Source organism: Melozone crissalis, unplaced genomic scaffold, assembly GCF_028551555.1.
Source record: "Melozone crissalis strain CALT ecotype California unplaced genomic scaffold, PUWL_Pcris_2 ptg000016l_1, whole genome shotgun sequence".
NCBI lineage: Eukaryota > Metazoa > Chordata > Aves > Passeriformes > Passerellidae > Melozone > Melozone crissalis.
In genome coordinates, this window is record NW_026535794.1 from 48,198,813 (window position 1) to 48,225,502 (window position 26,690).

At 41.4% G+C, this 26,690-nt stretch overlaps 1 protein-coding gene across 3 annotated transcripts in view; it reads right to left on the bottom strand.

Annotated features, from left to right (window-relative positions):
- ELMO1 (engulfment and cell motility 1) overlaps positions 1-26,690 on the bottom strand; it is a 301,790-nt gene that overhangs the window by 65,936 nt on the left and 209,164 nt on the right. The window contains exon 1 of one of the 3 annotated variants that reach the window (XM_054273354.1): positions 15,497-15,617. The exons of the other annotated variants lie outside the window; for them this stretch is intronic. The gene's annotated coding sequence lies outside the window, so the exon portion shown is untranslated. Of the gene's footprint in view, positions 1-15,496; positions 15,618-26,690 lie in introns of those variants that run through there. 3 annotated transcript variants of the gene reach the window in all.

Genomic DNA, 26,690 nt, shown 5'->3' on the forward strand with positions numbered 1-26,690 from the left:
ACAGATCTCACAGCAATAAGAGCACCCCATCAAAAGAAGAGCAGTCTCAAGGGCAATAGGAAAATAGTGGCTGAATCTAAGTACTAGACTGGAGCTCACAATGTCCATGAATACCCAGAAATTCTCATTAACCACAGATAGCACAATATTAGCAATGTGCACTACTTGACTAAATGTTAGCTAAAAACTTGACAAGCACCACAGTCTGAAGGTTCATTTCTCACTTTAAATACAAAAAAACCCCCAAACTGAAAGAAGGCCTTTCCTTTAATTTATGAACTGTACTAACATTTAGGTAGCATATATTAATTGCTGACTGCTACAGATCCCTTTATATGACCTTGGACACATAATTTAATCCTTCCACGTGTTCATTCTCCTTTTGTCTTACTCCCCAGCACTGAAGACTGGCAACTACCATATCTAAGAGAATAAATAGAGGAAACTAATGCTTCAGGTAGTATCAGTATCTCTCCTGCATATGTTGCTGCCACTCGGGTTTGGACCACTGCCACTTTGGGCTACAAGATCCAGGAGGGCAACTGAAAATGTTGGGTGCTTTTGCTTTCTCCTGAATTACCTCAGAATGTAATTTTCAGATACTATTTCATTTAAGGAAAGAAAACCTGAGGTAAGTAATTGACTTGATTTATACGGTGGCACATAACAGAGGCACTCAGTTCTCCAAGAGGATCCACGTGGCTTAGAGGGCATTGGGAAATGTGTTGTGTCCTGAAGCATGCAGCAAGGCAGATGGAATAGAAGTTTAATGGTGTCCCCTGCTCCAGTGTCTATTATTGAGTCCCAGGAATGGGACCAGGATGACCCAAGTGATCCTTTTCAGTTCAGTGGTCATTAGTCTTTCCCTCCTGAGTCTGTATTAAAAGAAAAAAAGGAAAAAAACCTAATTTCAGCCCTCAGCATACTTGTGTGATTAGGGTAATGAGGAAGAGACCATTTTACAAAGCAGTTCATGGATTCTTTCTCTCTTTCAGATTTCAGAATGCAGCTGGTTTCAAACTCCCAGCTGGCAAAGAGGGAACTTCTCACCATAAGTAGTCTCCTTAATCTGGGGACTTCTCAATCAGGCACAGATGAAGTAGTGACATGATTACAGGCCTTGGTCAAGTGTTGCAATGCAAGATGATTTATACTAATCAGTATTCTCTAGAATCAGTGCAAAACAAATCCAACACAACTACAGACCTTGAAAGAAGTCTTAGCCACCACTGTTTCTTTGGTCTGAAAATACCATCTTGACAGATCTTAGCCAAGTAATCAAACACTTACATGTAGCACCCAACACATCCTGGCCATCAGAAACATCAGTGGCATCTGTTAAGCACCATCTGTAAATTCCCTTTTGCTGTTCACAGGCTGGTTATGACCACAAGGAAAACTTAACATTTCTGAGATTTCAGTGCAGTGGTGCTCCCTATACCTCTAGAGATTTCCAAGTTGTCAGAAGCTATCCACTGTTACCCATGACCAAAAAACCCTTTCTGTCTCTGCTCTACTGAACACTGAACTGAAAAGCTCATGCTAAGACAGATGTGCAAGTCTCCTGATTTATGAAGGTATCAACTACTATGCATGGGCTGTTTTAAATCAAGCTTCAACAGCAATTTACAGACAATTTAGAGGGCTAGATAAGAAAAAGAAGATGGGAGAGGTGGATTTGACTGGCTCCACTTAGCTTTTGAGGCACTGTGGCATAGAAACCAGATACTTTCTTGCTGTGATCTCATGATGGCAATTTCTCTTTCTCCTTCAAGTCTATTTTGACATCTCAGAGCAAAGTACCAGCCTCCACTTGGCCACTATGTGTTATCTGCACACTGGCATGTTAGAAAGAAGGATGTGAGAGGGAAGAAAGAGAGAAGGAGAGAGAGAGAAAGAGAGAGAGGAGGAGAGAGAGAAGGAGAGAGAGGGAAGGAGAGAGAGAGAGAGCGAGGAAATTTACTGCAGTCAAAATTGTCAGAATAATGGGGTGACTTTGGACCAGATTTCAGTCTGTCTCTCACACTGGATTAAAAAGCCAGGTTTTGGACCCCAAACTGGTACTATTCATGGACACTGATGTATTTAGAATATTAAAGATAAATAACCTGTTTTGAGACCTATTAAAAATATAATATATAGGAACTAGAACAGGCATTAATTTCAGTCTGCCTGCCCTGTATCAGATTCCAGATGACCTTATGGTTTAATGTCTCACATTCACCTACAGTAAAAAAGGCTCTGCCTTACTGGCCAAATCTGAGCCATTCCTATGACTCCAAAAAGAAATCCAAACTGTTCCTCACATCATAAACCATGCCCATGCCAGTTGTATCAGAACATGAGCCTTTTTGCCCACAAACTTGATCAGGGTCATTAAGATCCCCTCATTAGCAGTTTTATACTGTCTCTGTATCAACATGGATGGGCAGAGAGAGGTCAGACTCTGGAAGTTCCTTTATTCTGCACAGGAGAGCACATAAGCCTGGGGAATGGAGAGGGTGGTTTTAATTAATCCAACATAAATAAAACTGCCTGAAAACATAGTGAGGAATAGAAGCTCAGTCTTCTGTAGGTCAAACCCAAAGGCTACATTTGTACCCTGGGACAACTTCATTATCCTCAGCTGAGCTGCACAAGGGATTAATTTAACCCTCAGAAAAGGGTCAAGAGAAACTGGGAGAGAAACAGAACAACCCATTAATAAGAGCTATAAGAATACATGTTCATAGAGTTTAGTTCAAATTCCTCCTTACAGCTGCTGTTTTTAGTGTAAGCAGGTACATATAATAACATCACAATTTCTATTCTGCTCCATCTGCTGTTGTCAGAGCCCTTCTTCTATTATATATTTTTAATAGCTTTTAATTTAAATCATTTATATTCTCAAAACCCTAAGATTCTGAAAACCCTAAGAGAAGCCTGAAGCACTGAGGCTTGTTCACCTGTCTACTTGAAATTTTTTCTTTTGCTTCATTTTAACTAATTCTAAAAATGTATCTGTAAGCCAGAGAACATTTTTTTTTCTTAATGAAGCTAATTGTTTCAGCTGTGGGCTGCAAGCAGTGTTCCTATTCCAGAAGGAGAACACTGTCAGATTCTAAATGTGACTGTGTACCTTAGGTGTAAAATTGTGCAGCAGCTCATAATTGTATGGGCTGCCACTACCAAGCTAGAAAAAGAAAAAAGGGTGGAAAGACAAAGCATTAAGAGCAGAAACATCCTAGGACTCAGCATTTTTTAAGATCAGGGACATATTTTTAGTAGCTATTTATATTTCTGAACTTTCCTTCCTTTAAGAGGATTGGTTTTTGGGCAGCACGGTGAAGATGCCACATTGTCTTTTTATCTGTTTTGATGGACTAAAGCATCCCAATGTAAATGGAAGCACTGGAAAATGTAAATGACCCTGAAGTTACTTAAATACTTTTCCCAATCCCAGCACTTATAGAAACAAGGTAGAAAATACCTCTGTAATAGATACCTAATTGAAGGTGACCTACCTATGGTGTCCAAACCAATATGGCCTGTTCTCTCTTCTTCCCTCCCTCTCCTGTCCTTGAGGGTTCCCTCATTCCTCCCTCACCCATAAGCCAACTTGCATTTCTTCCCATCACACAGCAGGCCTGCATCTTGCTCCAAGAAAGGAGATGTGCACAGCAGGAGGAGACACTGGGGACACTCCAACGCTGTAACAGCCAAGGAACCCATGACCTGGAACTTGTATTTGATCCAACATCTCTCAACAAACAACTGGCATCACTGGTCTAGTTTAAACCTTGACAGTGCCCAACCATGGCCTATCATTTATTTTCACACGTTATATAGTCTGCTTACCCAAATTTTAGCCCTTTCAGACCCAAATTTGGCTCTAACAGTGGTAAAATTGAGTTTTGAAGAAAGACAGCCCCCATTTGGATGCAGTGAGCCAGAAATAAGTTGACAGAACACAAGAAACAATTTCAGGGTTATCACATAGTGTTTCAGGGTTAGCACATAGTGTTGGCTACTCGTGCTCCTCTACAAAACCACTTGTGTTAAAGGAAATTCACATCTCCTGTAAGAAACTAGAATTGCAGTATTTTAACTACAAAAGCGTCCTTGGCTAATAAAATAGGTTTATATCTACAAACATTATGGCAACTTGTTTGCAGGGAAATCTTAACCCTAAGGGCTCAAGCCTATTTTTTGCCTGCTCTGAAGCACAGCATTGAATCCTCAGTGCACTTTGCACCTGCAATTTCCCATTAAGTAAGGACAGTGCTGCTGCTCAAGGGTGGCAGGGGCAGAAAGCCAAGGACCAAGAGGGAAATTCCCTTGCTTGATTCAAAGGGGTACACCAATTCTGTGGAGGATGGAAGGACTGAAGCAGATTGTGTTCGTTTGATGTAGTCATCAACCACACCATGAGACAGGGCTCTCTCCTTGCCTACTACTCAGAGATAGGATGCCTGCCAAATACAAACAATAATTTCTTGCTCAAGGTTGCTCTTAGTGTTTCCACCCTGGATATGGCATGAATGTTCTCTCCTCCCTTCACAACACACACTGCCAGCTTGAACAAATTTTGGCTTACTGTTCTGCCTTTCCCCAGTGTTCACTCTTCTTTGCCCTCAAAGGCTGCAAGGACCTGTACCCTGCTCTCCTCCCTTGGATTTTGCTGAGTACTTTCTGGCTGTTATTCTGCTCTGGTAAAAATCAGAGCAACTTGACTTCGCTTTTCCAGAGCTTTGGAGACAAGTCCTTTTACCAGCTTTCCTAGTTTTAAGTGAGTATACTGCAGATTTCCAGAAGAGATGCATCAAATTAGCCTGTATGGAATAGGAAACTTGCCCTCTAGTGTGAGGTATGTCTGCAGCTTGCTCCTGCTTGGAGTGTAGCTTCTAAGTGATCAGTTTGGCCAACACAGAATTTATTATGCCTCTCCAGCTGCAAGTTGAAGCAAATCTGATGTCTCCTGTTGTCAGTGGAAAGTTACTAGATATCATCTATAAACATCTTAGCCTGACTCCTGATACTTGCACTACTGAAAACAAGACCACAGGCTTTATAGCATCATCCTGGTACTTTTACTCCTAAAGTCCTTTATCTCGGGACTGATTTTCTAAAATAAACTAGAAAGTGCGATGATTTAGTGTTTTAAAAGACAACCATCTAATTCTGAAGGCTCATTAGCAGCTTCTGGATGAGAAAGGGGCTGCAGAGAAACGTGCCTGAGAATTGGCTCGCCTTCTTGTTCTCCTAAGAGCAATCTAGAACATTTAGAGTAGGATATCTGCACTGTAGCCAGGTCATGCTGATATTTGCATGAAATTTTGGTGGTTACCATGAGATGTCCTCTCCTATTTACCCTGTGGCAAGACAAGCCATGTTAAAGCAAAGCCCTGGGGGAGACAGTGGACTGCCAGATCAGTGAGACAAAGTGAACAGCCTGTACAGGAAAGCTCTTTTTCATGATGCTAACTGAAACTTTGCCAGAGGTGAGGTTTCTAAGCAGGGATGATTTCCATCATCACTGAAGTAAGGCCACCCTCAAAAGACCCAAATAAAAGAATGACATCTAAGCATTACACTGAAACCAACTAATAGACTAACAAAACTCTTTTAAAAGAAAATTCAACAACATCTAACCCCCTGCTAGGTTAAGCCAGTTTCTATTGAAAGACCAGTAACTCCAGCGTGGCTCTTGATGAGAGCAACACAACTGACTGCAGGGGGTTGGATTATTATCTTTAGAAATTGGTGGTTAAAGATCCTGAAATACCACAGGATTAAAAGCAGAGCAGACAGAATCTCAGCTGATCAAATGCTGCTGTCAAACACACAAAGTTTAATATTCCTTTCTATCAAACACTGAAATATGCCTAAAATAGTGGAAATCTGCTAATTTTCTTTATTTTCAAATTCATACTTCTCTATGAAATTCATACTTCTCTATTTTCAGAATTGTCAAGGTTGATAGCAGCAGGAAAATCACTTGATTAGTAGCTAAAATCTTTATATTGTTTTACAGCCTTGTTTCACTTATACATTTGTCAGTATGGCATATGTATTAAATTACTCTTTTTTGCCTTTTAAATCTGCCTAGAATCACATGAAAAAATAAAACTAACCTGGAAATACAGAGATCTTCATCTTCTGCAGAAATTTACATTTCCAGTGAAGATCCTATGAGTTGTATTAGTAAAAAGTCTTGTAGGACTACAGAGCTAACTAAAAGGTGATGTATTCCCCAATTATTTATAACACCTATACACACAGAGACAACCATTTTTCTTTTTGCATCAGTAATGGTAAGAATCCTAGTTATCTCCTACTACATAAATCTGGATTTCCCATTAATTTCTAATTGGATGCATGCATACTAATATCATATTGAGAAAACCCTCCTGTCTGCAAGACCAAAGGACTCAGCTTTCCTAAGAAACTTATTATACTTTTCAAAGTAGCTCAAATAATGCTTGGATAGCACTTGATATTGGAGTAATACCACTGAAGTTCATATAACGGCTCCTGTCACTAATTCTGCTCAGCACAACAGAGAGCTCAAAAATTTGTTATTAAGCAACCCGTTCTTAGACATAAATTAAATGTGCTTTGGTTAATTATGTGCTCTCTTTCTCATGTACATGGGGAAAAAATCAAAGAAACAGAGAAGTGAATTGTAAAAACTGTAAATAAAACCTTTCTTTTTAAATATATGGAGTAACTAAGCAGTATCCTTTCTGGCCATAATATCAAGACTTGTGCCAATACACTGCAGAGTTAAAAAAAAAGTAAAACATTACAGTCAGTATTGAAGAGCTAAGCATTCACAGCAGGGCTTGATTGTCAACCTATCATGATCTAAAACACACACATCTACTTCTGCTGAGTCAATGTAGTTTTAAAAATAATGGATTCTTTTTCTAAAAAAAGTTCCCTACATCTCCAAGGCTGTTAAGGTTAGCATGGACTATTTATAGGCATCAATGAAAAGGAAGAAATCTTACTTTGCTCTCCTACTGTTTGCCTACTGTTTGGTAAGAGTAGCTTGCAGGTTTTCTGCAAAATCTCTGTCATCTCTTGACAAAACTGGAATTATCAACAGGGCACAATTGCATGGCAGCAAGATAAATCAGTGACATTACAGAGTGACTTGGAAGGATGAAACAATTTGATTGACTGAGCTGCTGGACTGTAGCAGCCAACTTGGCTACAAGTACGCACTTTCTCTTCCTTTCTCCCTTGCATCCCAAGAGCAAAGCAAGTAACAAGCTGTTATCCCTGGTGGAACAGTCTTTTTTGTATATCAGCAATCAAAATTGTTACTTGTTTTGCGACTGACTCACACAGAGCTCTCTGACATCTTTCATTTTCTTTAGGAGGAGATGCCTTTTGACTGACTTCATGGTGCAATTTGACCACTTCAGCCCAGGAGGAATTCAACCCCTTAATTCTGGGGACCAGCCTAAAAAATAAAGCGACTTCTAGCACTTGTTTCAACACAGCCAAGGTTTTGCTTTCTGGACTGGAGTTCTTTTTAAGCAGCTCCTGAGTTTGCACCCTGACCATGATCATGTAAGTGATGGATAATGCTGAGGGGACCGGAATTGTGAGGCAGGACCACTGTGCTCAGCCCCAAAAGTGACCCACAACCCGCCGTGTTCACTTTTTTACAAGTGCTCTGTGGCACTGGCAACATGTAGGTGCTACAAACAGGCTGTGGCATCAGGGATGCACAATACCCTTGCTAGGTTAAATGGTTTGCCAGCAGCAATGATGCAGAGGCAGTGATGAGAACACCAGATGGAGGGCATGATCTGAAAGGATCTGGATTCGGGCCCAGGTGTCTGCCTGTGCAGGAGATCATGATGAAACGTGCACATTTCTTCACAATCACAAGAACCGCACACTGTGATTATCTGCTGCAAACTGCAATAACCTCTGGGATTTTGGTGCAATAAAATCTTTAAATCATAGTTCAGGCAAACTTCTGGGACAATCAGCGACTGAGCTCTGGTGCTTAAGCTGAAAGCCACAGAATTAGCTGGGGGTCTTTCCTATACTTTTCACATCATGAATCTGTCATTCATCTCTCCAGCTGAAAAAACTCCAATTTCATTCAGTTACTAGTACCCAATAACATCTAACAAAATTAGAAAGGTGTCTCTTTTATCCTTTGTTGAAAACTGAGAGAAAGTCCTTTAAAAACCTAAAAAGGAACACAATCTAGCAATTGTTTATCTTACCAGGTCAATTATAAACATTTATGGTCAGAACTGTATACCTGAAATGCTTGATATTTACTCCACCAGAGACATTCTTAGTCAAAGTTTCTTGCTTATACCTTAAATTTGTAATACAAATTCATGGCCTTGAAATTCACTGGGCTAGAACCTTTAGCAACAAAAATTGTTATTGGGATTGGTGCAGAGTTCATTCTGGAGTAGATGCCCATGACTGTACAATGATGGAAATCCTGCATGCAGAGGTGAACTGATACATAATTTCATGCATGAAAAACCAGAACTTATTTTAAGATTCACTTTTACCTTTTCAGTACCAACGAAAATGAGCATAATTTCACTTGCCATTGAAAATGAAACTTATGACATTCTAAGCATAATGGCAAAACACCGTGTTGCTGTCTGAGATAGGGGAGTAATTTGAATAGGGGATTTTAAAAGGTAAGTTGGGAAGTGGGAACAAAGGAATTTGCTTGTGAAACTGCTGTGAATAGACCTTCCACTCTTCTATTAAATATTAAACTGGGTTATAGTAGCATTTAAAGGCAGAAAAATTCAAGACCAACTATTAACATATAAATATAACTCAGATCCTCAGCGCAGTTACAGAACATCAGAGGTGTTCCTAACTCAAGCCTTTGCTTATTTACTACCCCATGCTTCAAAGCAACTGGTCCTGAAAAAGTGAGAGGTTTCACACACATTCTGTATCTCTTTGCAGCTGTATCTACTCCTAAGCATGACCCTGAGAGCTTGAACAGACAACCAGGAGTCTCACATCAGGGAGGCTCCCCTTTCTGAAAGCTGAGAGGAGCTTCTGTTGGCCAAGTGGCTTAATTCCAGCCTCCAAAGGTGACTTTGGGGAGGGACAGAGCAGAAGGTCCCTTGTGAGGGCACAGTGTGGATCAGGAGAGAAGCCTGCTTGATCCACAGCCCTTCCCTTGCCTGTGGCCACAGATACATTCTAACCCCTTGTGCTGAGCACAGGAACTGTGAGGTAGCTTCCTTGCAGGACAAGGATCTTCCACACAAATGTTCCTCAGCACCACGCTGAATTATCTGATGGGGAAGTGATAACCTTGTGGTGCTGCCAAAAACAGGGACACGCTTCCCTTGTAGGGCACTCGAAGCTTTAACTCCAGCACCTTCTGGCACATCCCAGCTGGCTGAAAGCCAAGGGCTCTGCTAAGGCTGGTTGTGCTGAGGCAAGGGAGCAGTGCAGCAAAAGGCACACCTTGACTCTGCTGTGCCTTTTGCTGATGATCCATCCACATGGAGGAAGGACAAGCTCTGCAAAGCCCTTCTGGTGCTTTCATGCAGGACATAGGAAATACAAGAAGACAAACAGAGCTGTATTTCTCAATCTGCAGATACCTTCTTGCCAGTCCTTCAGGAGGTCTGCCAGAGCTGGGATAAATCTATGACAACTTACACCTTTGCCAGAAAAAGGGTAGAAACTGGGAAACACACCACACCTGGAAAGGGGATGTGGCAGCAGCTCTCTGGCCACAGACAGCAACAGGCACAACTTTCTCAGGCATTGTCCTGGGGAAGGCTGTGAGAAGACCAGAGAAAAGAATGATAAACAATTCTTATCTTCCCTCGCTGCAGCTGTTGAACATGTGGAATGTGTTATGGAGATTTGTTTACCAAAGGGTGGTTTCTTCATTGGCCAATGGTGATGGTGTTTGGATGGAAGGACCAGTTAGGTCCACCTGTATCGTGACTGTCTAAGGGCAATGGGTTTCTTACTAAGTACAGAATAATAAAGTGATTGATCAGCCTGCTGAGAATCATGGAGTCAATGCTAATTATTACCCAGCTGGGGGCCTGGGATGACAAGGGACTGCAAAGGTAGAATGGAATAACACCATCCTTTGCAGTGGCTTCTGTTAGGCACCAGACAGAAACCCCATTCTAAAGTTAGAACTTTATTAACTTTCATGGCAAAACACTTGCCGAGCTATATTTGTAGGGATCTAGAAAATCTATTTTTGTTTATGTTTTCAAATCTGTTTAATTAACTTGGTGAAGCTAACAAATAAAGAAACATTCTGCAGCTATCCTGAAAGTCTTCCTTTCACTTCCAAGATCTGTGGGTTCATGTCTTTCAGAAATGTGAACTCATTCAAATCTTTTCACAATTTCCCCCACTTTTTAAAATATTTCCATTTCTTTCTCACAGGTGTCAGAATACAATGACAGCTTTGATCTTGCTGGAGATAACTGTATGTGGGTAGATTCTTTTTCTTGAAATGCAGACTGGGAGTGGATCCAGAGGTCAAGCCAGAAGGTTACCTATATTTGAAAACCACACTTACAGAAAATCCCTTTGTGTGGCTTCTAATATGCCTCTTGATGTGAGTCTTGAAATACCTAGCTTTGAATGCTGCTCTCTGTATCACGATATTCCAAGTCTTAAGAAAACTGAAGTTCAAAGAGAAGGGAAGACTGAGAGAGTTGGGTTTGTAACTATGGAACAAGCACTTTCTTTGCCACATCAAAAGCTCTGATAAAAGCAGTCCAGTGATTCAGGATAAGAGCATACTATTTGATGTATTAAATTGACAGTGGGCTAGCATTAATAAGATCTCCTTTTTCACCCCATTACAAGATTGCTTTTGTGCATTCCAGAGGAGTTTAAAACACCCAAGATTGAGCTAATCAAAGTTCTAGTTTAAATGAAGGTCATGCATGTCTTCTGAGGTCTGATTTTCACATGCTTTTTTGAAACCACTTAATTCCTAGGTAGCAAAACCTGCTAGAATTTTGTAAAGTCCACAAAAAATGGATCTGTGCTCTTCAGACTTTTAATTGTGCTGATGGCTTATTGTAACATGTATGGATTCTGCAAGTTACCAAAACCAAGGAGAAATAACTGAATGAATATTTTCATATTCAGAGTGACTGTCATGACCCTGATTGTACTGAAACTTTATTTAATTTGGGTGAGGTATGTATGCAGATGATGCTACATTGGAAAGCGTAAGTATGGAAGACAAAACACTTTCAAGTTACATGGCCTCTGATAAAGAACTTAAAATTTAATCTCTCTGACACAAAGTCAATGTTTCTTCCCTTCATTATGCTTCTCCTCACAGAGGCATGTGTCTAAGGGGGACTGTAGTTCTTAATGAAGGGGAATGTGGGGTGTGTGAGCATTTCTTAACAGATACTCCAAGAGAAGGAAGTACCAGCAATACAATCTCAAGAAAAAGGGAGTTAATAAAAACTTCTGCTTGTGGCCATCAGTGCTGCTGTCTCCACTGTTCTTTTCTGAAGAAGCAGCAGGTGGAGGGGGGATTTGATTTCATGAAAGTGTTCTAGTTTTCTGGAAGATATCAAGTCAAAATTTAGAGAGAATGTACAGGGTGTTTTTTTTTTTTTTTTACCTTTTTGCATCTGAGAACAGTAAAAAGCTGTGATTTTTAGTTGGTTTTTAAAGAGACAAAATAAGTGAGATCCATAAGAGCAACACACTGGATGGGAAAAGTTGTCCTTCCAGGAGCCTGTGCTGGGCTGAACTCTAGCTTCAAATGATAATATCCATGAGGTAGTGGCACACGACTCCTCTTCATGAGAGTAGCAAAAAAATCCCTCTATATGCCACTTAGTGCTTCAAGACAAGAAGGATAATGACAGGTCTGTAAAATCTGCTGGAATTGACAGTTCTTATTGTTCTGAAAAGTTTTCGTGACGCACAGGAATTTTCAGATTAGCACTGCACAATGTTGAACAAAATGGGTGTCAAGCAAATCAATGGGCTTTTCACAATTCACAAGTCTATGTTTTACTGCTGTTCCATTTTTATTCTGTGCTTGGTCTTGCTTTGTTGTGTGCACGTGCCATTGGAGATGTGAGTGTGTATGCACTGAACAAGGAGCAAGAGTTTTCCATGGCATGATGTGCCATGTAAACCAAGGCTTAGCATGGAGAAGGCTCTTCTCCTAAAAAAGTGGGGTTTTTTTTTCAGACACAAAAATAAGGAACTGTGGATATTTGTGTGGTTAGTCGTACTGGGAGTTACAACTGTCTTCTATTCATTTGGAGGTGAACATAGCGAGCCACCTTTTTTACACCTGTGTGTAAAAATTTGTGCCAACTCACTTGAATAATGGGGTGAAAACCATATACAACTGAGGCAAAACTGAAGACTGGTGGCTCCAGCATCTGTTTACCTAGAACACAAATGACCACCGGATTTTTTGTAACTGAAGGAGGGTTAAGATCCAGGAAAATAATGAAATATTCAAATTTAATATCTCTCAATACACACAAAGCTCAGACCAGAATTTCTGCTCTATGCTTCCAGTATAGTTTGACATATGGGTATAAAGCTCTACAAGCAGATAAAAGATAACCCATTAAGCTTAAAGCCCATAGAAACAAAACAAAGCCTCTGGGATGCCTATTCCATTTCAGTTTTCAATTTACCATCATTGAGGCAAATAGAAAGAAAAAAAATAACCTGCTGCCTTTGTGAAAATCTCACTGTTCCAAGAAAAATATAAGCATAAGACTGAAGATCAGATCAATGCCTGGTGGCATCTCGTGTAAGTCAATGGAGCTATGCCAATTTGGTCTGGCACCAAGCATTTTAGAAGACATATGAGCCCATCAAACCAAGTGTTTTCCAATGCAACCAATTAAAGCTACCCCAAGATAGCATTTTTTTTTCAGCTTCTGCATCCTCCCAACTGCTGCCAGCATGCCACAGCTCTCACTGAAGCCTACTCACTCCTCTGTTGCTGGAACTCTTATAGCCTGGGAATCTGAAATGCCTCTCCCACGCAGATCATCCCCAAGCACTAACGACGAGCAACAGTTCTCTGCACCATCAGGTCAAAAATCCAATGCAAGCGTGGCTTGGACTGCAACACGAGTTTTTCCACCTCAGGCATCTCTGGGGTTGGAAGCCCTCAGACAGACTGATCCAGTGCTCCGCAGTTATAGGCTGTCTCTCTGTCTCCCTCCCTCCCCAGCCCCCTCCTTTTATCTGCTAATGCACAGGGATAGACAAGCGAAAAAATCCCTTCAAACAAGGTTATGGGAGAGAGAGGAACTCCATCACAGGCAGTGTTTGCCTAACACTGGTGACTAAACTTGAGAGGTTTATGTTGTTTGAACTACATCCCTGGAGTGCTAACAAGAATTAAAATATCATCTTAAGAGTTGCAGTCACCTTAAAAGACAATGTTCTCCTATGCTTTCACATCAGTAATCATAAAATAAAGCAGAAGGCAGAAGGTATGGAACAAAAAACCCTCAAAGGTGCAATTAAGCTTCATTTTGATGCATCCCAAAGGTGTTCAAAATGATCAGCCAGGAACAACCCATGCCCAGATGTGCAAGGGTCCAAGCTTTCTCACAGATTTTTGTGGAATATCTTAGCCTAGATCAAAGCATCCACCTTCAAGATGGGGAGTGGACACATCTCTTTGCCGTACGCAATGGGATTTTCAGCTACACCAGTGCTAAGTAAATACAAATGAATGATACAAGACCCTGGGGAGGGTGACATAGCAACAAAATATCTTCCTCATTGAAAAAAAATTATTCATTCTTGGCACTTTCATCACCGCTGAACAAAAATAAGAATTGCAATAATAGCTAACAGTTATCTCTTTCTTGCATACCTTAGAAAAATGCATTTTTTTCTAAGCCCAGTGCCATAAGATGCCTGGGGCCATCATTTCAATAAAAGGTGACCCAAACACCCCTGGGAAATACAGGGAAGAGTGACTTATATCTGCGTCTTCAGAAAAAGCAATAAGTCAAGCTTAATAAGGGGTCCCTCCTGAATTTGTTATACATCAGGTTAAACACTCAAAACTACACAGAGGAGTAGTATTACACACACCAATAGACACCCTCCCTGTATTGATGCACTGAATTCTATGTTCTGTATTTTAAAAAAATTATATTGATCCATCAGCTCTTCAAAACACAGACATATTCTTTTTTGGCATCAACTCTGAGGCAATGCTGTGTCCTTTAACTGGAGGGATAAGCTCCATGTACACACCTTCCTGCCACAACTTGCAGGGCAAAAGCAAAGCTGGCCAGTTAAAGCAAATCTAAGGAAATTTACACCCTCAGCCTGAGATTCCCAGGCAGCAATGTGACTCCTCAGCAGTTCCTAATGCTGGGAAACGAAGCTGTGTGTTAAGTTCTAAAATGAACACAAGACACCAAAAATGGATCCCTAAAATGCAGCCAGCTTCATACAATGTCTGCACCTGGTTTGGGTTACTATAAAGTACCCAATACACTTGACAAGCTCAGGAACAGGGTGAAAAAACAAAAAGTTTTTTTCTAAATATTTTTTTCCGATGTCTGCCATTTCTCCTATGTATTTTCACAAACCAGATAAGATGACTACAGTCTCTGAGAGGGTTAAGCAGAGACAACCATGAGCTTCATGCAGCAAAGCTCCCTGTCACGATAAAACATGAACAACGCTGAGCCAAATTCATGGCTGTTGTAGGTAACCCCAGAGGGCTGCAGAGGGACAGATTTGCACACACACTTCCCTCCTCTTTCTAAATATACTGTTTCTGCTTTACAGAATCAAAAGCAGAGTCCCAAGAGGCAAAGAAATCAACTTCTAACACATGCCCCACAATGGTGAAAAAGGAAACTCTTCACACTTTTCATGTACTCACAGGTTTCATAAACAAATAGGAAAGCTTTTCAATTAAATGTAGTTTAAAAAGCCTTCAAAGAAGAATAAACCAATTTGAGAAAAAGAGAAAAGGTACAGGAGGGGTAGGAAAAGCAATGACATTTTTATGCTGAACAGAGTGATGAATGATGAGCAACTCGTGTTTTCTTGGCTCAGGGTCTGAACTGGCATTTGACAAATCACTGTAATAACATACCTGTTATTATTATACTGACACTAGAAATACTGGCGACTTCATGTGGGCACCTCAGACTTTTGTGCCTGCAACATTCTGCTCCATGTGGTTTGCTTCCCTTTTCAAACACAGGGGTGATCTGAAATACCCCGAAAAACACAGCATCCTTCCACAGACTAACCTCAATTAGGCTAAAAAAAACCACCCAAGGCAACGCCAACAGCTAACTAGTTTGTCCGATGCCCGAGACCATTCGGAAGAACGCATCTCGCTACACAAGACACAAAACCGAGGAATCCCTCGGTGTATATACAGTTGCCACTAATTCGCTTTTTACCATCCCTCGACACCACCAATCGCTCCGCGCCCGGGCTGAAACAGCAGGGTAAAGTACACGGCTTTACTTACAGAGATCTCGTAGCTCCATCGTTGCCGATGACAAATTCACCTCCCACACGGCAGCGAGCGGATGACTTAATGCAGCCCGCGGCGGGCGGCTCCGTGCGCACGGCGGGCAGCGGCGGGCGCTCCGCGGCGGGGGCGCGCTCCGGGCGCGGCCATGGGCGGCGGGCGGGCTCGGACCGGCGCTGCCCCGCGGCCGCGCTCCGCTGCCCGCGCCCAGCTCCGCTTATGTGCCGGGCGCCCGGCGGGCTCCCATTGGCACGGGCGGGCGGCGGCAGCCAATGGCAGCCCACTCCTGCGGCAGGGAAACTCCTGCCCGCTTATTTAGCATCTGGGGAGAGCCCATTTCCGAGGAAGAGCGCCGCTTCCCTCGCATCCTGCCATCGCACGGCGGGGATGAGCGGAGCAGAGATCCCCGTCTCCGGGGCTCCCCCCGCGCCGCCCGCTCGTTTCGCCTCAGAGCCCGGCGCTCACCCGGAGGAAGCGCGGATGGGGACCCCGGCATCCGCGTCCACCTTGGCGGGGGCCGCGGGGGAGCGCGCCGGAGCTCCACAATTACTCGCTCCATCGCCATGGAAACAGCCTGGATGCAGCGGGCTGGATTTGTGTAGCACATCTGCTGCCAGGCTCATAATCAACCGCAATCTCATCTTTTCTCTCTCTGCTCGCGCTGCTTATTTGATTGTGAGTTTGCTCTCTCTTTTCATACATGCTGGGAAAGTACACGGTGACTTTCTCCCTGTGCAAACACGTCAGGACACACGTACGTGTGTGCACACAACCCACGAGTACTCACTTGTATGCATGCTAAGGAGGTGCACTCTCTGTGTGCCCAAATCACACAATCATCACCTAGTTCCAGCCCCCCTGCAATGGGCAGGGGTAGCTTTTATGAGTGCTGGTGGCTTGAAGTTCCATCCAGCCTGGCCTTGAACACTGCCAGGGATGGTGCATCCATCTGTCCATCTGTCCCAGAGCCTCATTACTCTCACAGTAAAGAATTTCTTCCTAATAACTAATCTAAACAAATTCCCTTTAGCTTTAAGGACATTATGCCTTGTCCTGTCACCCCATGCCCTTGTAACAAGTCCCTCTCCAGCTAAGGAAAGTGCTCTGAGGTCTTTCTGGAGCCATCCCTTCTCCTGGCTGAACAACCACAACTCTCTCAAGCCTGTTTTCACAGGAGAGGTGCTCCAGCCTTCTGATGATCTTCCCTCTTTTGGACTTGCTCCAACAAATAGTACACCTTAGTCACATTTCAAGTTTAAGTAACTGACAAGCAGAAGACAGGACTACTGCCAAAGTACTGTATTTTGCTTTCCAGTTCCATATATTATATCTCTCCAAAACAAGGTGAAAATCTGAGACAGCTTTTAGGAAACCTCCAAAATTGCATCTGGCACCCACAGACAGTGACCTGAATCTTCACGCAACTAACTCTACACTGGGTATTTCCTGTCCTGTTCAGGGCCTGATGAAACACACCACTAAGATATCTTTATGACCAAAGGGTTGACAAAAACTCTGTCCTGACCTCTGACAATATAAGGAAGGAGAGATCTTTAGACAGAAGGAAACAACACTGGAGAGAAAGAAAAGATTCCTAAGCCACCAATGCAGTAAGCAAAGGAACCGTATGGCAGTTACGGTTCATTCAATTCATCCTTTCCTTTCTGTTACTGAAACTGCAAAATGAGGAGAAAAATCAAGTTCATGCATTTATATTACAAAGACAGCTTCAGACAAACCATGAGGCACTCACATACTATTATTATGGTGTTAAGAATTTTAGATGGAAAAGAAATGAGGATACATTCCTTTTTCAGGAACCCTTACCTCTATTTGTTTGACCAAAAGATTAAAAAAATTAAAGCCCTTCTTAAAAAACCCTCAGTATTTCTATATTGCACTAATAACAGCATTCCACTTCATGTGCCATGGTAAATAGAGGTAGATTAATCTCAGTGTACAACAAATGCCACTCCCTGTTAAATATCTTCTACCTGAGTCTAATCTAGAGTCCGGGAAGGTCTTCCAAACCTCAACAGCAAGGCCATAAGAGAAGGCTACTCCAGAGATTTGGGTTTCCAGGGCATCTGTGACTCAGTTACAATTCTTGACATAGAAAAGGGCTTCTGAGAGAACTGTATTTGTAATGGCTGAGGATGCCATAAAGGTTCACTCCTGGCAATGCTGTATTTGTGGCTTTTCATTTGCCTTTGGAGCAGCACCATCACCATAAGGATTACCCTGAGCTTGCCAGCTTTTGCGGTCATTTTTTCAGTTCTGAAATATTCAACTTATGAATAAGTGGAAAGATATTCAGTGTGCATTTTAAGGGAATGAGGGCTAATTAAAAAGCCTAGATTCACTGACAGAATTTGCTGCAGAAAAAAGCAGTCTGTCCCATTCCATCCCTCTCCCACCCAAATCTCACAGAGGAGAGGGTGGTCTGGGAGTATGGAGCATGCTCTGTCATTTGTCTGTGGAGGGTGGAACACTTCAGCAGTTTCAAGGTTATTTTTGCTAGCTGTTATTGTCATGTCATGGACTGGAAGCATTGTCAATATGTAGAGCTTAAAATAGTCACACAAACCAACAAGTTTAAATTCTACTGGACAACAAAAATCAAATAGCACATTCCTAGGAGGTCTCTGCAATAGTATTTTTAAAGCAAATATTAAATTGAAGAGGTTCCCAATGAAATAAATTGTTCCTTCCTGTTATGTGATACACAGAGTTCAAAACTCTTCAATAGGCTGTCCTTTGTTTAACAAAGCCCCACTGCAATCAAAAATAATGGTTAGCAGTGCAACTTTAATGTATCTGGAGAAATTTTCCCTTGGCCCAGTTTCCAAAACTCCCATCTGCATTTCACATGCTGACAGGGAGAAGACTGTGTCCCAGATTAGGGCAACCAGTCAAGAACTCAGAAGACCCATTTTTAAGGTCTTTTCTTTCACAGGAAAGGAGCAGAAGTGACAGAGATATCTACTTCTGATGACAGCAAGCCACTAGATTTAAGGTTATGAAATCTCACCTTTGTCTCTTTATTTCCTTAGCAATCTCCCCTGCAAATTGCATTTCTTTTCCTCACAAGGTTGTGTTGTGAGAATAAACACACAAAGAATTTCATTGCAATCTAAAGCAGGACAGGACACAGATACCAAAGAAAGCTTTTAAGGGAGATCAAAAATTCAAGGCTAGAAAAATCCAGGCATTTCAAAGCAGCATAATAAATAAGATTTGTGAAAAAATCTTCTAAGATAGCAGGATAAAATGATGCTGTTCAACTAAAAGGAAAAAAGATTTCCAGGAAGGCTTCACACCAAAGCTGCTACTTGTCAATCCGACAGCAGCTCCTGCCAGTATTCTGTCATGGGCTAAGACCTGTTTGTGTGTGGGAGCTGAGGAACAATCAGTGATGATATAATGCTTACTCATCCTTCCAGATCGTGGGTTTTTCTTTTTTTAGCCTAGATACCTTAAGGGGAAGATGGTTAACCTGCTAAGACTTCCCCAGTCATAGGTTTGATGGTTGGCTTCCAGTGCCATAAATTACCTGTTAATTCTGAGTAAACTCTCAAGCCCTTTCAAAAGTCCATTCGTAGAAGCAGCTGATTTGCACCAGGAACAGCTAGTTCTATTGATTTATTCCAGGAAGACCTACACATTTCCCTTCCACATCTGTACTCTTGAAGAGTCAATTAGGACCTATCTGTAGATAATACAAATACCTATTTCAGAGACTTCCAAGGACATTTTTCATATTTAGTTTGGTTTTTCCCAAATCTTACTATCAGAGAGCCTCATAACTCTTTTATCAGGAGGCCCCTACACTTTTATTCAAATGAACAGCTTTGAGGGTTTGGTTTGGTTTTTCTACCTACTACTACTGTGTCAGAAAGATGTTTTTGCATAGTAACATATAAACACAAATTAAAATGAAAATGCTGGGCCAGAGCATAAAGAGACATCTATCTTGTCTGCCATTTAAGACAGCTTGACTGCAAACCACAAAGCTTATCTGACTAGGAACACACAAGTGATATATAAGCTGCTGAAAACAGTCAGTAACACAGCTTTGTAAATCAGATTAGACATGACCTTCAGAGGTGATCTGCCACCATAGCACCCAGAAGGTCTCTGTGAATTACAGAACCACAGAACCTTTCATTCTGCAAAGCATTTCCACCATTCAAGCACCAATGAGTGTGTTCAGTGTTCATTACCTTCCCCTGTGCTTTCACCACAGGGAGCATCCAAGTCTCCTCCTGCACCACCAGGTGGGTTGCCTGCATTCTGAGGATGCATTCACATGTTAAAAGACTTCAAATATGTGCATTAAATAAAATCTCCACTTGTCTAATATAAATGAAATCAGAGGTTTATGGAATTTCATACAACAGTCCTGGACATACACAACAGCAGTCTGGATGATGACTATCTAGGGGTGTTGAATTTGCAATTCTTCTTTATCTTCCCTGACAACTGAAGCTCTTCAGCTAAGCCAAAGACAGCCTACAAACAATCCTGAAATTGGCTACAGGAACTGACATGAATATTTCTCAGTTTTCCTATTGCTAAATGATTACACGTAGTCTGAGTAGTGAAAGAAGACTTCCTAGTCTAGACAACATGACTGTAGGCTCCATTTGCACCTCCAGTGTTAACTCCAAGAAGATCTGAAATGCCTTGGCTTTGATACAGATCCAAAATATCCACATCTTAGAAAAACAAAACCCAAAGAACCAACTAAACAAAAAGAAGAAAAGCACCACAACTGCATATAAGAAACCTAGTCTGAAAAAGGAAGAAAGAGAAATTGGGTTGCTTAGAGGAAGACTATTCTGTCACAGTGAACAAATTTGGAGTTGCATAGTTTTTTGATACATGCACAATGAAAAAAAAAAGAAAATTATTTCTAACCTTGACAGTGGGTACAGTAGACAAACAAACTCAAGTGATGTTTAGGTTTGGCAGCAGTGTCGTATACAATCATAGTTTGTCTTTGGATAGCTATCATGTTAAAAAAGCCCTTAAAATACACAAGCCCCTGCAGCTGTCTGCAACCTTTAAGTCTTGCCATTTCCAACACACATTGCAGTCATAGAGCATGAGAGGGCACTGAAGAATTTCAAATCAATTATAATAAATCCAGACAGTAGACAGCAGAAGGTTTCACAGTACCCATCATTGGCTTCAGGATTCCTCACATAGCACTCTTAAATACAAAATTGCAAGAGGCTCAGAAACCACCTTGTGAGTTTTAAAATTTCCAGTACATTCAGACCATATAAGCACTATCTGCCAAATCTATCACATATTCTTCATCCACTGTCGGGGTTAGGATTTTCCCTGCTCCCTCCTTTGCTCACATTTTTCAAATGCATATCAAAATTTTGCATCAAAACCCTTTGGAACATACCGGGAACATTTTCAGTCATGTCATTGTAATCTCAGTTCTCTCAATCACTCTCTCTGGAGTACACACAGCCAGGACAGAACAATTTCACATCACTGCAGCACTTTACCTTCCATCTTCAGCCACTTCTCCAGCTTGTGCTTTGCACAGGCTGCCAAACAAGCAACAGCAGCCAGGTTTATCTTCAATCCAAACAGTCTAAGGCTTCCATTTAATGCTTAGCTCTCAGTAGGATGGGCACTGTGAAATGTACATTGTACTAACACTGTTGAAACAAATTATGTCCCTTAGGTGCTCGGTCTTGCCTCTCTTACAGGCATGCATGCTCCTCCTGCATCTTATTCATTAATGCACTGTGGCTTTCTTCTTCTGGAAGATGGTAGTTAAATCTCTACTCAATCATATGAAATGGCAACAGAGTGATTTCTTCAGCTTTTCTGATTTTAACAAGACCAAAGTGCAAGAGGATGGACAAAATAAAGGAAAAAAGTCATCTGTCTCAGTTATCTGAACTCAGTCTGACGCTGTCATGGCTCACTGTTTAAATAATGATGCATGAGTTTTTTAATATGTTAATTACATAAATAGGTACTTAGGAACTACTTAAACAGAAGATTATTTACCCCATTGACTAGAGAAACCCATGTGTCAGCACATCTGCTGCACAGGAAGATTAAATCTGTTCACACAAAACTCATGCTCTCCCTTGCTAATGGAGAAGAGATTAGTAGTGTGAGACCTGAAGCAGGGGCTTTGGGTTTTATCCAACAGACCCTTAAGACTGTCACAATGGATGATGCTAGCAAACATCTCTGGATTTCTAAAAACCCAGTATTTACTTGTCTAGGCATCCTGGAAAAAGAAATGAGGTTTTTATTGAAAAGAGTTTTCTATGTGTGTGTTTTAATTTTAAAAGCTTCTGCTGTCTGTTATTTAAGAGTAACAATCAGACACCCAGCAGCTTTAAGAGGGAACTGCATTGCTGTGACCGGGCACCTTTAAGGCCAGACTGACAATGCTAGTTGATGATGTTTAGAAAGAGTATACTGAAAACAACTCAATTACAGAGCTATCTTTGCCTTGGTTCACCTTCCCAGCTGCTGCTGAAGGATCTTCAGACTATTATTTTAATAGCCGCTGATGAGAGCCAATCCATGTTTTCCACATCCCCCTAGCACTGCTTTTGCATTCCAGGCTTGCATGGAAGAGTAAGTGTCAGAAGGCTCTGGTGGTGCAGAAAGGGATTGCCAAGACTACAGCTAATGTGAAGAACAGAAAACATGAGTCCAGTTTCCAGGTCCAGCAAGCACACAACAAATTTTCCCGAGAAGAATGTTTTCTGTCTGCTTCCACCTTATGCAGGAATGAAAGTCAAATGAATGCTCACATAAGCTGAATGAACGGTGAGGGCTGTTTACCATGGAGTTATTGCAAGTGTGCACTTAGCTTCAGCTGGAAAGGGCAATATCCTCCATCCACACCCTCATAAGGTAATTCGGAGCACACAAAATGAGCTACTGATGCTTCTATTCTGTGTCAGCCTCTGGCAGCAGGCATCTGTTCCTGAGGATTTCAATGTCTCCCTGAGCTGGGCTTTGCAAACATCCCCTTCTCAGAGACACTAACAGCCACTTTTTCAATCCCTGTACATGGAAATGTGCAGCCAAATATACATACCCCAAACACGTGTCGCATGCACAACAGAAGCGTGCCCACACACGCCCATTCACAGCCAAATGCAGTATAAATAACCTTGCTATATAAATAGCCTTGCTTAAATGAAGTCTCTTGCTTAAATAAAGCTGGCATAAATACTCTTTCTTTATGCTGCCTGTTTCATCTCATGTTTAAGTCTGGAAAGTGGCAACTCTGCTGGAATGACCAGAGAAACTCCTCTCAAAGTCAATGGGTAAAAAAGGACAGGTGAGCTCAGCATCGTGATATCAGTGGTGAAGATTTCGTGAAAAGAATAAAAGGCAGGCAACTTCCTTTTTCACATGTCTCTGATGTCAAGATAGATAAATATAAGACAGGCAATAAGGTATTGCAAACAATCAGAGGAGATCCTCAAGCACTGAAACCCCCACAAAACTAAAGCTATAAAAATTAGCCTTTCATTCTCTGTTTAAAAAAAGTGAGAAAAAAAAAGTATTAGAAAAGAAAAAGTAACTTCTCCCTCTTTCTCGGCATCTTTAGAAGGACACCAGATGATTGTCCACACTCCTCACTATACTCATGTCTGTATTCATCAATATGGTTTTATGGACATTTTCTGTCTTATCCTTTTCAAAACATTTCAAGAAGCTGTTAAGACTGCTTTCTCTGAAGATGGGTGGGAAGGACCGGCTGTCAGAAAGGACTCTCTGAACCTCCCTGCAGCAACCCTGCTTCACATTCAGCCCACACACCAGGCCTAGCTCTATCAGCGTTCTGGCTCACTTTGTCAGGGCTGCTGCATCTGCTCAGAACTTCCTTCCCGCTAATGAGCCTCTCTCTAATTGATCTTCAGAGTACATATTTCTTCAGACTCGATCATCCCTAAGCTAAAGATGCTGTCAATACTGCTGCATGGCAATTGCCATTGCAGAGACAAGTCCCACCTTGTACTGCCTTCGCTGAACCCTCTGCTCTTTGCATGTGGAAGGTGGAATGATTACTTCATCTTCCAAGTGAAGATACAAATTCATAAAGGTCAAGCAATGCAGGGACAGTTGCAACAGTGGGCACAAACTCCAAGTTTTCGTTGCTCTTCATTACCCAGCCTCTGAAACACAAACATATCTACAGTGCTAAGCCAGTAGTATTTCTACCTGTTACATTACTGCTTTGTTCAGGGTTGGACCACTTTCATTCCATTAATGCTTTCCTTTAAAAACATTTCAGAATTGGTTTAAAAAAAATAAAAATAGACGTTTAAAAATATTTCAGTCTTCCTTAATCATGCAGGGATATATTTTCAAAGCCGTATGCCAGGAGTATTCCACGTGACTCCCATTCATGTTAAAATTAGAGTCACCAGAATAAACCCCATATGCTGCTTTGAAAAGGTACTGCAATGTGTCCAAGGAAAATTTTTGCAGCTTAATGCTGCTTGTACAATTTTTTGCCTGCTTTTCTTCTTTTGATTTATAAATAGATTTTTAACATCCTTTTCTTTTTTTTAAATAACATTTTGTACTATCTGGAAAAACAGAGAGAAGGGATTTGCTGGTTTTCTTGGTTTCTCTGCAGCCGTTTTATTTTAAAATTATCAGTTTAATCAAAATAGCTTTGCTTTGCAGGATGCAATGCTTTTGGAAGCTTTTTTATAACTCTTTTTTTAATACTGCCTCTGTGGACAACGTTTCTACCTGAGCCACAGCCTGCAGTGAGGTCTGGCTGCCTTCCACACCTGAGCTGCTGTCCTTTCAAGTGGTGCTCAACATTTCTGTGCTAGCCAGAAACTAATTTTCACATCTGGACAGCGGGGAACTTTTTTTCCAGAAAGGCCAAGGCATAGTCTGTCCTTGGCAATAAGAGCACTGTGGAGCCAGGCACCACGAACACACAGGTTTCTATATTCAAGGTCCTGTCTTACCTTCTGCCCAATACAGAGCATCTCTAACACCTGTGGCAGCCACAGAAGCCCACCCCCAAAAGCCAGCAAGCATTGCCAACTCTATGCTCATGTATGCACATGCTGGTAAATAATGGTGGATTATTAAATTTGTCATTTATGACTGCGTTCTTTCTGGTCATTTTGAGAGAGGGAAAAAACCTATTTCTGGTAGCTTTGGTTCTCTCATAATGCTCTCAAATTTTTACTGCTTCTAACTGTACATGAGAGATTGTGCACAAAAAGACAGTGTGGATGCCATCTCTTCAGTTTATCCTCATCCTTCTTGTTACTGTCTTAAATTGCCAAGCATTTTCATTTCAGCCATTGACACCAAAGATGCAGTAAACACTGCATCTAACCACTTAATTACTTTAACCTTTAAAGGATGTAAACAAGGAGTAAATATTTTGCTTTAATGTGGAAGATGCTTCCACCACAGAGGGGGAAAAAACCCCTCTCCTTGCTAACAGAATTGTGTATCATACAAGAAAAGAAATCAAGATATAATTGCTCTGTCACCAAAGCACTGACAAGTGAGGTGTGGGCTAAGTTCCCATCTCTACCACTAACTTTTCAGGCAACATGCAGGAAGACATAATTTATACATCCTTGTTATCCTACAAAAATCACTTAACATCACCTTTCTGCTCTCCTTTTTTACCCTTTGTATATTCTGTCAATTCAAGTGGTGTTCTCCTTTTAGTCATAAACCTGTGCTTAAAAGAAGTACCTGAAACTTCCTGGGATGGTGAAATGACAGCTTGCACCTGAAGCTAGAACCTGTAAGGAATGGCACTTTAGCAAAAGCAAGGTTTTGTTATAAGATAAGCACTTATAAAAAAACCCCAAACCCCAACAGCCAGCCACAAAGAGCAAGCATCCCCAAAACCAATCCACTAGCAGCCAAACATGGCTCTGCAACTTCTACACACATTTCCTGCTTTAACAATTAGGCTTCAAATGAGTTACTGTGGTTAGAGAAGTTACCATGTCAGCTGTGCTGTAGTATAGCCAGTGGTAACCATTTAGTAAAATGTACTTTTGTAAATGTTGGCAAGAAAATTTTGAAGAAATTCTTTCAACATCACATTTCTGAAGGGGCTTGAATGCCTCTGAGTAGTAACAGCTCAGCTGTCAAAGCTAAGACAAGTTAAAACTGCTTTAAAGGGATCACCACAGTTAATGGGGAAAGACTGACTTCTTAAAGGGGTGACAGAATCATTGCAATGATCTTTTATGCTTTATTTAATTTATGAGCTTGGCTGATGCTCCATCTGAATTTGTTTCAATGATGATTAATGACATGAATTACCACTTCTTCCTATTTGGATAAGATATCCTACTGCATGAGAAAGTAGTTTTTACCCATAAAACTCAAAAATAATTCAGGTAGCTAGACAGTTCTAGGAACAGAGTTCTGCAGACACAGCAATGCTAATTTCATACTTAAGTCAGGTTCCTCAGGGCAATTCTGGGCAAGTTTTGTTTTTCTCCAGGGATAAAGATTTTATAATCTCTCTGCGCAACTGGTTCAAGGGCTGCACCAGTATCAGTAGTGTTTCATCCTTACATCCTAACAGTTTTCTTCATTGCAACTTCTATTCTTTCTCTGTGTACTTCTGAGAAGGGTGTGCATCTTCTCCTCATCCTTCTTGTTCTAACAATGGCAGAAGGTACAACTGGATCCACCCTGGATCCAGCCTTTTCCAGGATGAACAAACCTGGTTCCTTCACATTCCCTTTGAACACCACATGCTCCATCCTCCCTAATCATCTCGGTAGACTTTTGCTGGACTAGCTCTATTTCATCAGTTTCTCCTCATTTCTAGGGGAGAAAACTGGACACAGTCTTCCATTTGCTGCCTCATAAAGGCCAAGCTGGGGGAAATAATCCCTTCCTGTGCCATGCTGGCTGTGCTTCAGCTAATGCAACCCAGAGTGCAGTTAGTCCACACCACACAAGGGTGCACTGGTGATTCATGGTACTCATCAGCCCAGAGACCATCCTACAAGCAAGCACCTACAACAATATTTGTAAAACATGAAATTAGCCTTTCTGAGGCCTCAATTTGCTTTGCCAGTCACCCATCCTCAGCTTTTAGTATCAAAGAAAATATCCGCAGAAATTAATATCAAAACCCTGCCCACCATAAAAATCAATACAAGATACTGAAGTG